Here is an 18,821-nt window from a genome sequence, read left to right as displayed (position 1 = left end):
AAAAGATTTTTTTTGGCACAGTCATTATTTTCAGCTTGGTAGGATAAATTGCTTCACCTTGCTGATTTACAGAACTCCAGGTAAATTCTAGAGTGCTCCATCAATCCTATCTTATTACACAAATAACTCTCTCTCTGCTTTGTGTCCAGAACAACTGATATCAATCAGCTCCTTATTTCTAGCAAGCAGCTCATTTTCTTGATACATTGATCTAACTTGCCTATTGAATCACTAATAATCAGTTTCTGATCCCTGCTTCTCCACTTCAGTAATAACTTAACAGATAGTACTTTGTTTCAAAGTCTGTTAGAATATCAGAAGAATGCTTCATTGTTAATGACTGAACCCAAGTGATAAAATAAAATTTAATTATATAATTAACTCTTGGCAGAAAAGTATACAATTTAGTTTTACCCTTACTCTAATCATACCAGTTCTATGTATTTTAAATAGGTAAACAATCATTTATAGGGTTTATGTATTTGATATTATACTAGCCACTTGAAACATACTTAATGGGCTACTATAATTCTGTCCTAAAATTCATTTAAAATTTTGAGTCTTACACTTTGTTTTATTAATTTATGTATTAAAAATGTATTAAATGAATGTTATTTGTCAATCTTGGACTACATTATTTAGAGGCTTAAAATACAGTTAGTATCAGGCTCCAGGGAAATATGATATAAAATTGTATAGTTCATTGTTTATGGATTACCTTGGTTATTTTATCACTCAATATACAAGGCAATATTGAACATGTTTGTGTGCCTTATAAATGTTTAAAGGTCATGTGGGCTGTTGATAAATGACTACCTTCTGGTTCACTCTTTATTGGTAAGCTATTCAGAAAAAAATTACTATATTCGAAAACAAAATTAATGGTATACTTTTCTAAGGCTTGGATCAGGAAAGTGGAAAAGTGCTCAGGAAAAAAACTAAAGCTAAAACCAGAAATTTCTCAGTACTTAAACTTTCTTTTACTGTTTAATATAGTTGAGTTCCTTTAATAATTTTAAATGAAGCAACTTCATGTATAAATTAACCAAACCTAGTGATTAGTTGTTTAAGCTGAAGTTTTCTCACACCCTTAAATTCCCCTTAGCTTCCCTAACTTCCCCTTAACTATTATAAGAGTTTAAATGACTTTCAAAAGATTTAAAAAGGGGGCACCTGGGTGGCTCAGTCGTTAGGCATCTGCCTTCGGCTGGGGTTGTGGTCCCAGGGTCCTGGGATCGAGCCCCACATCAGGCTCCCTGCTCAGCGGGAAGCCTGCTTCTCCCTCTCCCACTCCCCCTGCTTGGGTTCCCTCTCTCGCTGTGTCTCTGTCAAATAAATAAATAAAATCTTGAAAAAAAGATTTAAAAAGCCCTGAAGTCCAACCATATCCCAGCTTCATTGGATTAGGTTCGAGGCTGTGGTATCCCCACCCCCGTCCCCTAGTGGATCCCATGTGCAGACAAGAGTGAGAACTGGTGGTAGAAACACCCTCTCTTAGTTCTCAGGGGAGAGAATTTTCAGGCATCTTCTGAGATTCTCCCCTGCTCTGCTGTCTTTCACAACCAATTCCCTTGAAGAGCCATTATAGTCTAAAGTCAATTTAGTCCATTTGCCTTAGGATATCCATGAATGTATATGCTTGTTATTTCTGAAAAAAAAAAAAAATCTTGTTCTATTCTGTTGCTTTAGCTTGGGTTTTTCTGTGTTCTCTCTTTTGTGGTCTCTACTCCATAAATGACAATTTACTTCTTAGAGGAGCCATAATTCTAAAATGTGTGCAGCAACCTATGATTTAGTAATATTTCATGCAAGCTACAAATTCCACATTAACAATATTATCTTACGCTCAAACTATATATGAGATAAATTTTAACATCCTGGTTCATAGCTCCATAAATTTATAATCTCTCACCTCTTCAACAGCAAAAGGCTATTTGATTATAAATTTCAAAATTCTCCTACATTTTCCAGGATTATGGAAAATCAAGTTTATTTGACAGGTATGCATCATAGTGTAGACTTTAACTGTAATTGTATTAGTTTACACTTCTTACAAAGACAGTTTGAATGGATTAATTACTAAATGACACCAGGCTTGTAAACTTTTATATTATGACACTTTGAGCTGGAGCTCCCCATTAAGCTCAGTTCAGAACCACTTTATGCTAAACTGAACTGTTAAAGAAAGCAACGTTGGGTAATAAACCATTTAGATACAAGTTCTAACATAAGAAACTTAGCCAGGTTGATTTGCTTGGTGTGGCTTGGCATTTGTCTTAATCTCTCAAGGTTTCTTTCCGCCCCCTCTAGTTTTCTTTTTCTTTTTTTTTTCTGTTTTAATTTAACATTATATCTTGAGCATTTTCTCATGTTTTTATTTTTTTGTTATGTTAATCACCATACATTACATCATTAGTTTTTGATGTAGTGTTCCATGATTCATTGTTTGTGCATAACACCCAGTGATCCACGCAGAACGTGCCCTCTTTAATACCCATCACCAGGCTAACCCATCCCCCCACCCCCCTCCCCCTCTCCCCCCTCTAGTTTTCAGTCAGAAGTCTCTGATCATTGCTCCCATTCCAACCTCCATGATTTTCTTCTTTAAATCTTCTTTCCACAAGTTGCTTGTTCAGGTAACAAGTCATCAACTTCCATTTACATCATCATTTCTACCTGTGTCAGCCCTCCATAAACCCCTTCTTTGCATTTACTTTTGTGATGTATTCATTCTTTATAAACTACCTTTGCTTACTTGGGGATAGAAATGGTGCTAGTGTGGTCTGATGAGACTCTGATGGAGCAGAAAGACAGGCAGAGTCCTCACTGGCTGCTCTGGAACTTGTCCTCTACTTTGAAGGTCAAAGACACACTCCTGATGGCATCCAGGTCTAAATAGATCCTGGGAGACTGGGTAGAAACAACTAAAATCCAAGCAAGACTTAGGTAGACACCAGACTGTCAATTTAATAATTTTCTGTAAGAAATAACTGTTAGGACAATGGAGAAACTACAACCTATGTGGTTAGGTTGTGCTCTTGCTGCAGTCAGCCTACGTGGGAAACAATCAGCGAGTTTCTTTGAGGAGGTTAAAATCGAAATACAAACAATTGGCATCAGTTTAGGAAAACCTCTTCTATAATAGAGTCAAGAAAATAAATGCTAGGTTAAGTAATATAAATGAGTCAAGTCATCCAGGATGGGGATCTAAAAATTAGAGAAGGCAGGCATGGTTAGATTTTGCTCACCCTGATCCGTGGGATTATTGCCCCCCTTTCTCCCAGAGCACTGATTTCCCAAAAAAAGCCAGAAATCTGAATTTTTAAAGAATCATCAGTTTGTGGCTAAATCTGTCTCAATTTGAACATCAAAACAAGTAACAATAGCAAAAAATTATAATCCATTGTATATATATATCATGATCTATTGTACGAGTTACTAGTGATGGGTAAACAAAATCACAGGGAAAGGTCTTCCTAAACCAACTGATAAATGATGATGGAATGATGGAATAATTAATACTACTTATTAATTATAAAAGGAAAAACAAGAACTTTACAGTGGAGAAACCTAGCAGAAAATACCTTAACACAGTGATTAAAGTTAATGTTGCGGGTAACAGGGCAAATTGACATGAGTGCCTCCTGATATAATCACTAAGAAGATAAAAATATCACTGTGCTGTTCCTGACAAAAATGCATAAAGTTAATCTAATCATAAGGGAACATCAGACTAACCCAAACTGAGGTGCATTTTATTAAATAAGTAATGTATTCTACTTAAATGTCATTGTTGTGAAAGACTGAGGATCAGTTCCAGATAAGAGGAGGCTAAAGAGACATGGCAACCGAATCAATGCTTGATCCGTGATTTTTGTGGTTGTTATACAGGACTTTACTAGGATGGGATAATTGGTAAAATCTGAATAAGGTCTATAAAATAGGTGATAATATTGAACCAATGTTAATTGCCTGATTTCAAGAATTGTACCATGGCTAGATAAGAAATACACACTCAAGTTTTTAGGGGTAAATGGGCATTATGTCTGCAACTTATAATCAAATAATTCATAAAAAAAAATTCACAGGGAGACACAAAGAGGGGGTGGAGAGAAAGAGAGAGAGGATAAAGCAAACAGAATCCTAACATAACATGTGGGTAAAAGTATACAGGAATTCTTTGTAATATTTTTATGGCTTTTTGGTCAGTCTGACGTTATAGCAAAACATAAATTTAAAAGAAGTCACCAGTTTGAATCGATGCTCTGTCCAGAGAGTTTGCAGCTGGAAGCCGAAGCCTTGAATTTCTTTGGAGGAACGTCTGCAGAGTGTGGCAGGATGCACAAGGATTCAATATCTCTATCTTCTCCTTTCTTGTTCTTTTCTTTAGATTGACAGGCTCAGTTATCAATGCCACAGTTGTTGGTACTGAGAGAGTCCCAGACAGGTCTACACCTTGTCCGTGTAATTAGAGGAGAATCTTCAGCCTCCTGATTACACGTTATCATTTAGGAGTGTGGCTGCTACCTTTGGTGAAAACTTCCACTTCTAAGCGTTAATTAACTTCACGGGGTAAATGTTTTCAGAGGGCAATCCCTCATTTCAAGTTTTGGGGTATAATTTATAAAAATTCACCATATCTTTACTCTCCCTTCCTCCAGGTGGCCTGAATACGTAGCAGCCCCAGCCCTAATTAAGCTGATTTAATATCTGAGACTCAGAGTTCCCTCCAGGTCTAAATCTTTTTTTTATTTCCAGATCTCTTTGTTCTGGGTCTAGTTCTGGGCACATGCAAGGCTTCTCCTTCAATAGCATTTATTATAGTCACGTTACCCTAAAAGTGAATGCTTTCAGTGAACAAACGAGTACAATTTAGCGAGTGCTCTTGAATTATAATGAACATTTCCATTTTAATGAGATTTGATTAAAGTGCAGCGGTCTCCATAAATTATCTAAAATGACACAGTACTTGTATTAGAAATTCAGTCATGCCTATGTTAGGGATCAACAGAGGAGAGCTTATTTCCACCCTCATTTCTCTTCCATAAAAGGGAAGAATGGCTGGATCAGCCACTTTAATAGCAGAGGAAGTAGCAAATTGATTTTTTGACAGGATTGCTGCAGAGAATGATGGGGAGTGGGTGGACCGGACTGAGCAAAATGAGAAATGAGAGATAGTAGACCAGGATGAGCCCTGCGAGGGAGGGCTGGGTGTAAACTGGAAGACGAAAATGCCGTTCCTGACATTGTTTAGAGGGAGGGAAACCATATTTATGTGGATTTGCAAGCAGAATTTGGTTGAGCAGTTAGAATTTTTTAATTCAAAGCTTTTCTGTGACTGCGATAGAAACCACTCTGGAAAACAGTGTGGCATCGTGAGATGCCATCTCTCGGGACTCGATAAGGAGGATTATCATCATTTCTTGATTAGAAAGGGTAGAGAAGGTGGGTGGCAAAGAGAAGAGATGAAAACAGGTGGAAGACCAAAGCTTTGATGGCTTGGCAAGAACAGTGCGGTCCAGGCAAGAACAACAGTACAGAAAGGAGAGAATGAAGACAGAAAGCACAAGGCAGGGAAGATGCGCTCTGTGACTGGTCTTTTGGAAAAGTTGTCTGACAGAGTTTCTCAGTTTGATATGAGCAACAGTCACTGGTATGAAGTTTAACGCCCAGAATCGTCAAATACTCAGATTTTGAATGATTCCCATGACATAGCTAAGAAAAAGAGAACCAAATGGAACAGATTCTACTCCCACTCCCGGGAGGGGAGGAAATCTGCCTGCTTGACGTTTTGCTCAGAATGAGGAAAGCCATTTTTCTTCTTTCTGTCCTTTGTTAAAACATCTGAGCCATGATCCTGTTAGGAGGGAGCTATAGGCAGGATGTCCCTAGCAAGGTGGGGGCAGAGTTGTGGCCACTTTTGCTCTGGGAAAAAGTGATTCTCCAGGTTTGGCAGCAACCTTGCTCAGCAGCTGAAAGGAGTTTTTATTTTTTTAATTTTATTTTATTTTTAAATATTTTTTTATTTATTTGACAGAGAGAGACACAGTGAGAGAGGGAACACAAGCAGGGGGAGTGGGAGAGGGAGAAGCAGGCTTCTCCAGGACCCCGGGATCATGACCTGAGCCGAAGGCAGATGCTTAACCGACTGAGCCACCCAGGCGCCCCTTTGGCTTTGTTTTTAATCAGCAAATTTCTTTGTCTTCTTCCCCCTCATCACATTAACAAACCAGCCCACACTTGCACCTGTTTTCTACTGCTCCTTTTAATGAAGAGGTGGTGTCCCTCTTAAGTGAATGGCTATTGTCTCCATTTGGAGTATGGCCCCCATTTCCCCTCATTTTCTCTAGGAATTCTCACACTTTTCTCCTTTGAGTATTATCTACAATACTCCTCTCTACAGGATTTCTATCAGCATACTAATAGGCTTTCATATCGCTTGTTAAATTAATTAATCTTTTTCTCTTCCCTTTTCTTCTCTGCCTCTCCTACTCCATGATACTCCTCCTAGGTAATTTCATCCATACCTGTAACTTTAAATATCATCTTCACACCATTGACTCCCCAGTTTATGTCTATAGCCCAGAGTTCTCCACTGGACCCCAACATTCAAGAGTCTAATATTTCTAGCAGAATTTATCCAAAAGATAATTCTTGATTCTTCCCAAACCTGTCCCCTGCCCTAGCCCTTAATTAAGTTTCCCCATCTCAGTAAGTGGAAACTCAGTAAGTCTCACCATCTACCCAGCTGCTCAAGCCAAAGACCCAGGATTCATCCCTCTTTCTTCTCATTCCATCCATTTTATCACTAAATCCTATACATTCCATCTCCAAGCTATTTCTCAGATCCTGCTACTTTTCTCCATGTCCATTCCTCACCATTCTCTCTCTTCTGGGTTACTACTACCCAGTCTGCCCGCTGGTCTCCCTGCTTCCACGACTGCACATTTCTCATTCATTTCATCAGTATTTCTCATTCATCTGCTACACTGCACGAGAGTTGTGCTTAAATATAAATCTCGTATGTCCTCTCCTGCTTAAAAAGTTTCAGTGACCTCTCAAACTTAGAATGCAATTTAAACTCCTCTTTTGGGCCTTCAGGACCCTGCATAACCAGTGATTCAGAGCCGGCCCGAGTCCCTCAATTCATCTCAAATTACTCTTACATTCTTCCATTATGCTCCAGCCACATTGGTTTTATTTTGGTTCCCTGAGCATGCAAAAACTCTTTCCTGCCTCAGGGACTTTGCACTTGTTATTCTTCCCTCAACCTAGAAGTTTCTCTGCACCCTCATCCAGTATTTCTTATCCCCGAGGTCTCAGCTGAAATGTTACTTCCTTGGTGAGCAGCTTTTCCTGACAACTCCTTTTTACATATTTCCCCAACCGCATTACTCCATTATTCTCTGATTTAGTACCCAGTCGTTTTCTTGTAGTGGGCACATTGCAATTCATTTCTTATTATTTTTTCGTGCTTCACGTAATTTTTGTCTAGCTCAGTAATGCAGATGTAAAGGATCATCCAGTATATTATGGGGGCAGGGAACGTGTAGGTAGCACCGCTCAATCACACAATCTCAGTACCCATTGTGGATGTGTTCTCTTAGAGGTTATTTAAGTCTAAACTTCAGTTTTCTAATCTATACAATGTGGACAATAATACCAACCTCCGAGTGTGGGTGAGAGAAGTAAATGAGATTATATATGGAGTTATTAGCAAAAGCCTTGTATATCACGAATATTTCACAACTGTTAACCTGATAATTTCATTGTTCACTTTTTATTCTCCAACAGCTAGTATAATGCTTGGAAGCAGGCTCTTATTAAATATTTGTTTAATGATTAAACAAATGAATAAATTGTGGGCTCAATTTCATAGAGCTGTTTTTAGCATGAGACACAGCGCATGTCAAGTGATTAAAACAGTGCTGGCACACTGTAAATATTCAATAAACTTTATCATCAGTAGTCAAAGAGCTTGCTAATTTGATCAATTAATACAATTAAGAACTATACCCAGGCCTCTTATCTAAAGCAATCACCATCTTTAATTGTCCACTGGGTCTCACCTCTCCCATATTCTAAAGGATGTGGCTCCTACAATTGTAGGAGGGGGCTCTCTATTGGATCCCTACCAAGAAAAAAACTGCTGAAACAATTTTCAGTTTAGTAAACCCTTTGTTGAATCCCCACGTCACCCTCCAATTAAACCATCTCATTTCTCTTCTGCTTTTTACAATTAAACTCTTAAAGGAGTTGTTCACAATCTCTGTTTCTGATTCTTCCCCTCCAATTCTTCTTCACCCATTCTAATCATACTTTCTCCACTTCTCTGCAGAAACTTCCTTTGTCAAGGTCATTAATGATTTACAGATTGTCAAATCAAATGTTACATTCTTGGTTCTCAATTTCCTGACCAATCAGCAGGATGGATGTCTGCTCCTTCCTTTTTTGAAATACTTTCTTCACTTGGCTTTCAGGATACCATGCATTCTTGCTTATCCTTCCGCTTGACTAGCCCGCTGTTTCTTGGTTTTCCTTTGCTGGTTCTCCTTCTGTTCCCAAACTCTAGATCTTGTCTCAGTATGAGAACCTCACCTTGTTTCTCTATATTCATTTCCCATGTAATCTTATCCAATCCCATGGCTTTAAATATCACCAGATATCTGATGATTCCCAAATTTATATGTTCATCTTCGACCTCCCTCTGGAACATACATACAATTGGCTCCTTGATTTTTCCATTCTGGTGTCCAATAGGCATCTCAAATGTAACTGGTTCAAAACTGCTCTTAACCCCACCCTTCTCTCACTACCCCAACACTATGTGCTCTCAGGTTTTCCCATGGGTCTGGCAACTCGTTTCAGTCACTCAGACCAAAAACATTACATTCATCCCTGATTCTTTCATGCTCCCTAAACAAATCTATGTGTCTATTTGGAAAATATATCCTGAATACAACTGCTTACCACCTCAACTGCTCTCTCTTCACTCCAAAGCCAGGATCATGTCTCGCTTTGACTATTGTAATGGCTGTCTCTTCAGTCACCCTGCTTCCGCCCACTCCATCTATTTGCCACACAGCTGCCATAGTGATTCTTTTAAAATGGCATTTCATTCCTCTGCTCAAACCATTGAATGGCTTTCCACTGACAGTAAATGCTAAAATACTTACTGTGGCCTTAAAGGTTCTATATAATCTTTCTGATCTCCCTCTAGACCCCCCAATACCTTTGTGATCCATCTTTCCCCCTCTACTCCCCAAGCCCAGTGCCACCACACCAAGCAACTTGCTGTATATAGAACATGCCAAGCATTATCCTGCCTTGGGGGCTTGACCTTTGTTTTTCCCTTGTCTGGATAGCTCTTTCCCCAGATATATTTACATGGCTCACTCCCTCACCTCCTTCAGATCTCCAACGTCCCCTTTTCTGAGAGGCCTTCCTTAACCAGGCAATATAAAATTTTGTACTCCCCCTCATCACCATCATGATCGCCCTTACTCTGTTTATTTTTCTTCATTTATACCCATCAACCACTGACATTTGATATATTTGATTGTTGTCTCTCGCCTCACTAGTATATAAATTCCATGAGAGAAAGGACTTTATTCTCTTAACTCCCTGAACCTAGAATGGTAGGCATTAAAAATATTTGACAAATCAATAAATGGATTAATAAATGTTTTAGGAGTCTAAAGACTTCTGAGTTTCTCGATTTAAGTGAAACTACTGCTTATTAATAGTAAGCTGATGGAATTATGAAGGCTCCCTTTGCAGGCGTGATTTGTATTGTAGAGAGAAGTTTGTGGAATTTTTTGGTGTCTCCCAAGTGGAGTAAGTAGGTGACTGTTCCTTTCTTCTATGCATAGAGCTAGTTCTATCTATGTCCAAAAATCAAACTTTTATTTCTGAGAAATTTTTGCTCAACTCTCAATCATTCTGCACATTTCAATGGGCCCACTCACTATGGGGTGAGTCAGTATGCAGCTCCCAGCACTCCCAGTTCCTCCCAATCACCTACTAATTGACTATTTAAAATGGTTACGAAGAAGAAAATCTTGTTTCGAAGCAGGCCCTTGCTGTGATTCAGAGGTGAGAAATGTGCCTTTTGTCTCCTGTCCTCCTGGAGACACTGGGTAGCTTGTTTAATCTCCTACTTGGTTGGTGAGCAAGTTACAATCTATTTTCCATTTGAAGCTCAGTTGTGCTTATGATGTGATCATTAGGGTATCTGTTGAAGGACCACGGCATCCTTCCTAGGAATAGAACAAAACTATAAAACATAAAACCTCCCAGGTAGCTTTTAGTCTAAAGCCAAGCCTATAGATGAAGCTTATTCGTACAATTGGTGATGAACAACAATAAAAGCCTACTATAGTCTCAAATATTTCTTCCTTTTTCTCTACTTTCTCCTTATGAACCAGACATCTGGCACCAAATTGTTGTGTTTGCCATGTTTTCCATGTACCTTGCATGTTAGATTCAGCCTAAATTCCCAGCAGAACACTTCTAAAACAGTTTCATCATTTTAAAACAGTTTCAGCCTAAATTCCCAGCAGAACCCTTTTAAAACAGTTTCAGCATTTAACAATGAATCAATTGTAATCATTTAAAATTTAAAAGGTACTTCCACAGAAAGCTTGAAAGTAGTTTTTCTTCTCTTCTTCCAGGAGAATCTTATCATTGGGAGTTAGTGGCTATATTCCCTCACACTTTCTAAATTTGGTAGGAATGTTTGGCAGCAACTTAGATGCTACTTCAGATAGTAATTACAAACATCGTAATTACAAGCTTTGTTTAGTACAACTTGTGTTCATATAGTCATGTGGTAGGTTAATTAATATGTGAACATATTTGTGAGTGCCAACTTTAACTACCATCTTGCCTTTAAAAATAAACCTGTAAGAGGTGCTTAACTTCTACAAAAACAAATTTAAAGTAGATCTAACTTTCCTAATTCATAAGTGGTCTCCATGTGATCAGCCTTTCCTTTATCTGGAGCGTCTAGCTTAGCTAAGTAAATGTTTTTAAGAATTTTTTTTCTCATGTCAGGGCGCCTGGGTGGCTCAGTTGATTATGCATCTGCCTTCAGCTCAGGTCATGATCTCGGGGTCCTGGGATCGAACCGCATCAGGCTCCCTGCTCAGCAGGAAGTCTGCTTCCTCCTCTCCCTTTGCCCTTCCTCTCTGCTCATGCTCTCCCTCTCTCAAATAGTTTTCCCATGTCATGTCACTATTAAAAGACTTTGCTTTACATTTCCAATAGAAGCCAACTCAGTCATACACACACACACACACACACACACACATGCACACACAGAGTACCTAGTCTATGAGAGGTAGTTGGCTAAGCTAGCAGGGAAGTACAAAAATGAATAAGTAACCACACTGTAGAGTGGATTCTTTTTGCACTTGTCTTCAGGAGACAGCTAATCCACTCTACTGGTTGAAAAGTTTTATTATCCTTACCCCTTCTCTAATTTCGGATGTATACTCTACTTTTATTTCAAGCTACTGAGTAGAGAGAACAGATCCTAAAAATGATTTGTGCGTATTTATTGGTAAGAAACATCACCTTTTACAAGATGTGAACTTAAGTCTTTTGAAAGCTAATAACTTGGTTTGCATCCTTGCTTCTTAAAGGCTATTAGGATTAAATAGCATGTTTTGTAAAAAACATGAGCCCAAGACTTATAATCTCTAAAGGTGGGTGATAATAAGAAGTTCAAACATGTGACTCTAACAATCAGTGAAAATATTTGGAAAGTTGAGGGATGAGAGGAACTCTCATCAGTGTTAAAATTACATTGGTCATTCTAGTAATGCTCAATAGTCAACCAATTTCTTTCTCTAGCAACAGTATTTATCACACTAAAAGAAATCCGTACTCTGCTCTTTAATGCAGGAGGAAAAATTTTTTGAAAATCTTTCAGATGTACTTATAAGATTTGATATATAAATATTAATTGCTATGTTTCAATTGGATATTGTGTTAAAAGATGTCAGCCCTGTTTTAGAATAGCTGAGTCTGACCCTCCATCTAAATATGGTCATTGGCAAATGAAACAAAATAAATAAAATTAATCTTTGAGGAGCTAAAGTAAAAGGAAAATTCCCCTAAATATAAATAAATAAGACTAGAACAGAATGTGCCCACTTAAAAAAATAAATTACTGGCCACAGTTGTTCAAAGCTAACTGAAGTATTCCATTTTATGTTTCAGCAGGATTTATATTCTATTGTATATATATGGTGTTTAAGAGTATAACTAATGAAATCTTATGGAAATTGGTACTGGTAATAAATCAAGGGGCCCTTCCTATAAGTATTGCAGTGGTATTAACTGGTCAAACGTACAAAACTACAGTTAACAAATGGTATCTTCTTGAGATTGACCAAAAGAAGGAATCACTCATATAAAAAGATCTGAAAAAATATGAGATGATGATGTCAAAATAATTTTGATATTGGTTATCATTACTCAGTTAGCTGTCATTGTAAAATATCTTACAGACTTTTAATTTTTATCTTCACAAGTATCTTATTTCATTAAACAGCTCATAATCTCATTGAAAGCTTTCTAAAATTTTACTTCTTTGTATTTCTCTTATGTATAGACAAGCAATTTGTATGGGTTCTGTACTTAAGAAATAGGTTTTGGATTTTTGATTGAGAAAGGAGATATGTGGTTAAAAGTATGATTTCTATACTACTTGGATTAGCAATTTATAGAGAATAAGAACATAATTAGATACACTTTAAGTCTAATTTGAACATAGTTCAGTGGATACCTAAGTGCCTAATCTAGATGCTACAGAGTGATACCACTTTATTTTCTAAATGCAGAAGTACTGGCTAGCAAAAGGCTTTAATTAACAGTGTGGCAAATAATAGGATTGATTTTATCATGTACATAAATTGATAACTGATACATAGGTACTTGTTATATAGTCACATTCTTCACAGTTCAAGATGTGATAAATCACATAAACATTAAATTAGGCAAACGGATTTTTTCTATTTTATAAATTTTTGAAAAGACAGCAAATAAACAGAGGTTAAAGAAAATGTCCTATTTTCAAAAAACTAAAAAAATAGTGCAATTCCATGGCTGTTTCTTTCGTAGGGCACATATAAATTATGGGAAACAAGAAGCTTTAATTGATGCACGTGATATTGCATTGCCGCACACTTAAAAATTTAACACTGATAAATTATTTAGAAAGCAACAACTATATTTCTAAGACCCATAGAAGGAATAAAAAGTAACTGAAAATCCCCATCAGTGTAAGTTACTTTGTTAAATTACAAATAATGAAGATGGTGACTTATCAGTTACTATCAATACATACAACCATCATTCACTGTACTTACGGTATAGAAATGTATCATATGACTCCATTGATGAATTAGAAGGAAAAAGTATGACAGTATATGAAACTGAATGAGACATACTAAAGTTTCTCTTTTCTTAAATGCCATAATTTATATCCTCCCTTCATTCTGAATTTGCTGAAAATTTATAATAAGAATTGTGTGTGTGTCTATAAACTTATAAAATCAAACATTTTTTAGAGGCCTCAAAACCCTCCACGCAAACCTGTTTCCCATGAAAGCAATTAGCCTCAATCTGCTTCACATAACCCCTCCAAATGTACAAGCAACCCCTGTTGCTTGTACATTTGGAGCATCAAGCTTGGTATTTTACAGATGAGTCTTAATTTGGGGGAAAATGTCCTATGTTTGGCCGAACTGTGTGCAATCCCACAATTGGTCCTCATTCTGCCCTGTAGTTTGCCCTTGGAAATCTATTCCCTCCCCACTCTCCTTTCTCTTGTTAAATTTCCATTTTTCTCAAAAAACTCACAAGTGTTTTTCAGGTCTTTCATCATCGTAGTTGTTTTGTATCTGTTCAGCTTATCAAAAATATCCCTTTTACAACTCAAGGGGATACACTTCTGGGTGGTGTAAGCAACACACAGTTCTCATATATTTCCTAACTGGACATTAATTTTCTGATAACGCAGCTAAACAGGACATTCATTTTTGGCAGCTCCTTAACACTAGGCTTACATTAGTATCAAAATTAACTAACAGTCAAAAAAAATTAAGTAATAGTCATAGATTTATTTCTTATGAACTATTAATTCAGTTCTTACACAACCTGAACTTACGAAGTCTATATTCTGAACCTTAAATATACAGCTTTACTACCATGTTTGATTGGATTTCATCTTGTTGATTTTTTTCCTTCATATTCTAGATCTAGCCTTAGTATCTCTTCTCTCCGGTGCATCCTTATGTATTGCTGCCAGAGTGCTAATTCCTGTTGTGTTTATTTAAGGCTTCTGCCTGAAAAACCAATCTTGCAAACATTGCAGCCTGGCATTCAAAGTCCTGTGTCCCCCAAGTGCCTATGGAAAGAGCATGGCAGTGTGGAAAGAGTGTTGGCCAGTCAACAGGTCTACTTTCTAGTCTGACTCTGGTATTTGTTGGTTGGTAACTTAGGAAGTCGCTCAGACTCAGTTTCTTTGTCTGTATTAAAGTGGGGAAAAATTAGGCCATCTGCCTACTCTAAAGGTTTGGGGGACTTCATTTTTATTTTTTAATTTAATTTTTAAAATTTTTATTTATTTTTTTTAAGTAGGTGCCATGCCCAATGCAGGGCTTGAACTCACAACCCTGAGATCAAGACCTGAGCTGAGATCAAGAGTTGGATGCTCAACCAACTGAGCCACCCAGGCACCCCAAAGCTTTGGGGGACCTTAATTAAAACATGATGGTTGTGGAAATGAAGGCCTATAAAAATGTAAGATCTTGATAATACAGAGAATTATCAAGCCAACTTGTTGTGGTATTGGGAGTCTTTTATGATCTGACCCTGACCTCCCTTCCAATCTTGTTTTCTGCTACTGGCCACTGACTTCTTTCCTGAACATCTAAACACATTTTATTTCTTATTAGTCCCTAAACACATTCAGATATTCATCTTCTGCCTTTGCTAAAACTGTCTGGAATATTCTCCCCCACCCTCAGCTCACTCTTTCTCTTTCTCACTCCCCCTCACTCCCTACCTCTAACTCAAGTCCAAACTCAAATGCCATCTCTTTCATTTCTTTCTTTTCTTTCTTTCTTTTCTTTCTTTTTTTCTTTTCTTTCTTTTCTTTTCTTTCTTTTCTTTCTTTCTTTCTTTCTTTCTTTCTTTCTTTCTTTCTTTCTTTCTTTCTTTCTTTGAGAGGGAGGGGCAGAGGGAGAGAGGAGAGAGAGAATTTTAAGCAGGCTCCACATTCAGCATGGAGTCCGATGATGAGGGGCTTGATCTCATGACCTTGAGATCATGACCTGAGCCAAAATCAAGAGTCTGACATTTAACGAACTGAGCCACCCAGGGACACCAATATCTCTTTCGTAAGTCTCTGATTTCCCTAATCAGAATTGATCTCTTCCTTCACAACATTTCTGTAGAAAGAGTCCTGTATCCTCAGTATTTCATTTTCCTATCTTGTCCTATAGTGTAGGTAGGCTTATTACTATTTGTTTGCCCAACATGAGGAGCAGGGACCATGTGTTTTTACATTCCTGCAGTACTGGGAATTGGGTTTTATTATTATTATTCCCATTTTTAGAGGTGCCTCAATCAAGGCAGAGAGGTCAAGGCATTTACTCAGCTCATGCTATCTTTCAAGTGGCAGGAAGATCCTGGTCTGCCTGAATTCAAATCTTGGGGCTCTTTCTGCAGTGTGGTATGGCATCCAGACTTCTCCACGTCTGTCTTGCTAAGTGTCTGTTTGTGAATTAACATGAATCCCTTTGTCTCGCTCAACTCCATCTGTCACTATAGTGTCCTTAATATGAAATTATATTTATCATTGCTCTGGAATTTTGAAATATGCTTTCATGTCACTTAGAGTGCATATCTTACTGTGCCCATGTTGGCCAATTTTGCTATTAAGACTGCTATAGCAGGTGACCTTTTTTTTCCTCCCTTAAAATTTTTTATTATTCCCACCTCACCAATTAGATGGTTCTTGCTGGTTAGAATAAATCAACAGCATCACCTCCTCAGTATTTCTCTAACTTATGAAATATGACCTTTAGTATCACATGTTCTGCTCTGATCAAAATTATGTCAAGAGTCTGGGGGGCACCTGGGTGGCTCAATCATTAAGCGTCTGCCTTCGGCTCAGGTCATGGTCCCAGGGCCTGGGATCGAGCCCTGCATTGGGCTCTGCGGTAAGCCTGCTTCTCCCTTTCCCGCTCCCCCTGCTTGTGTTCCCTCTCTCTCTATGTCTCTCTGTGTCAAATAAATAAAATCTTTAAAGAAACAAAATTATGTCAAGAGTCTGATGTTACTGAAGCTATGCTTCATTCATGCTTGGAATTCCTGGGCCCTCTCCTCTACCTTGCTTGCTGATATTAGGTTGGTTCTGCTAAGTTAGACATTTTCCAAATTATTTTTGCTTCTGTCTTCTATCAATCTCTTGCCATCAGGTAGCCAGATGGAAAATTTAGTTCAGTTTTGGTTTTAGGGTATTTACCACCTTAACTTTTGTCAACTAACTTCTAGTTCTTAGTCTTGTGCCTAATAGATATATTATGTATACTTAGACTCTTTGACTTGTTGATAATAATGCATAAAATTGACATTTATTAATGCCTACTCCATGTCAGGTGCTGGGCTAATGGCCTTATAGGTATTTCTCTTTTCTTCCTCCGAGTGCTGAAAGTATTCCTATTTAACAATGAGAAAGATGAGGTTTATAAAAGTTTAATGACTTGCTTAAGGAGAGATAGGACTTGATTCTAAGCCTGCGTGGTACCCCAACCTATTGTCTTAACCAGGACCCAGTTATTGCTGTGTTTTCCCACCTGGCAGCTAAAAGAGAACTGCCACTTCTTTTTTTTTTTGTAATTTTATTTTATTACGTTAGTCACCATATATTACATCATTTGTTTTTGATGTAGTGTTCCATGATTCATTGTTTGCGTATAACACCCAGTTCTCCATTCAATATGTGTCCTGCTTAATACCTATCACTGGGCCAACCCATCATCCCACCCCCTCCCCTCTAAAATGCTCAGTTTGTTTCTCAGAGTCCATAGTCTCTCATGGTTCGTCTCCCCTCCGATTTCCCCCCCTTCATTTTTCCCTTCCTGCTATCATCATCATCATCTTCTTCTTCTTCTTTTTCTTCTGCTTCTTCTTCTTCTTCTTTTTAACATATAATGTATTATTTGTTTCAGAGGTACAGGTCTGTGATTCATCAGTCTTACACAAATCACAGCGCTCACCATAGCACATACCTTCCCCAGTGTCCATCATGCAGCCACCCCAACCTTCCCACCCCCCATCAAGCCAGCAACCCTGTTTGTTTCCTGAGATTAAGAATTCCTCATATCAGTCAGATCATATGATACTTGTCTTTCTCTGATTGACTTATTTTGCTTAACATAATACCCTCTAGTTCCAACCACATCATTGCAAATGGCAAGATTTCGGGGTTTTTTTTGTGTTTTTTTGATGGCTGCATAATATTCCATTGTGTATATATACCACCTCTTCTTTATCCATTCATCTGTTGGTGGACATCTTGGCTCTTTCCATAGTTTGGCTATTGTGGACATTGCTGCTATAAGCATTGGGGTGCACGTACCCCTTCGGATAACTACATTTGTATCTTTGGGGTAAATACCCAGTCGTGCAATTGCTGGGTCATAGGGTAGCTCTATTTTCAACTTTTTGAGGAACCTCCATACTGTTTTCCAGAGTGGCTGCACCAGCTTGCATTCCCACCAAAAGTGTAGGAGGTTCCCCTTTCTCTGCATCCCCGCCAACATCTGTCGTTTCCTGACTTGTTGATTTTAGCCATTCTGACTGGTGTGAGGTGGTATCTCATTGAGGTTTTGATTTGGATTTCCCTGATGTCCAGTGATGTGGAGCACTTTTTCATGTGTCTGTTAGCTATTTGGATGTCTTCTTTGGAAAAATGTCTGTTCATGTCTTCTGCCCATTTCTTGATTGGATTTTTTGTTCTTTGGGTGTTGAGTTTGATAAGTTCTTTATAGATTTTGGGTACTAGCCCTTTATCTGATATGTCATTTGCAAATATCTTCTCCCATTCTGTCGGTTGTCTTTTGGTTCTGTTGACTGTTTCCTTTGCTGTGCAAAAGCTTTTTATCTTGATGAAGTCCCAATAGTTCATTTTTTGCCCTTGTTTCCCTTGCCTTTGGCAATGTTTCTAGGAAGAAGTTGCTGCTTGTGCTCTCCTCTAGGATTTTGATGGATTCCTGTCTCACATTTAGGTCTATCAACCATTTTGAGTCTATTTTTGTGTGTAGTGTGAGGAAATGGTCCAGTTTCATTCTTCTGCATATGGCTGTCCAATTTTCCCAACACCATTTGTTGAAGAGACTGTCTTTTTTCCATTGGACATTCTTTCCTGCTTTGTTGAAGATTAGTTGGCCATAGAGTTGAGGGTCCATTTCTGGACTCTCTATTCTGTTCCATTGATCTATATGTCTGTTTTTTTGCCAGTGATTACAGCTTTTTGTAATAGAGCTTGAAGTCCGGAATTGTGATGCCACTGGCTTTGCTTTTCTTTTTCAACATTCCTCTGGCTATTTGGGGTCTTTTCTGATTCCATACAAATTTTAGGATTATTTGTTCCATTTCTTTGAAAAAAGTGGATGGCATTTTGATAGTAATTGCATTAAATGTGTAGATTGCTCTAGGTAGCACAGACATTTTCACAATATTTTTTCTTCCAATCCACGAGCATGGAACGTTTTTCCATTTCTTTGTGTCTTTCTCAGTTTCTT

At 38.0% G+C, this 18,821-nt stretch overlaps 1 long non-coding RNA gene across 1 annotated transcript in view; it reads left to right on the top strand.

Annotated features, from left to right (window-relative positions):
• The window catches only part of LOC112839327 (uncharacterized), a 147,205-nt gene that overhangs the window by 101,499 nt on the left and 26,885 nt on the right, over positions 1–18,821 (top strand). The gene's annotated exons all lie outside the window — the stretch shown is intronic.

The sequence above is a fragment of the Callorhinus ursinus genome, unplaced genomic scaffold (assembly GCF_003265705.2).
Source record: "Callorhinus ursinus isolate GAN/ISIS: 27379988/994484 unplaced genomic scaffold, GSC_fseal_2.0 scaffold54, whole genome shotgun sequence".
Classification (NCBI taxonomy): Eukaryota; Metazoa; Chordata; class Mammalia; order Carnivora; family Otariidae; genus Callorhinus; species Callorhinus ursinus.
This window is presented reverse-complemented; position numbering and strand designations above follow the sequence as displayed.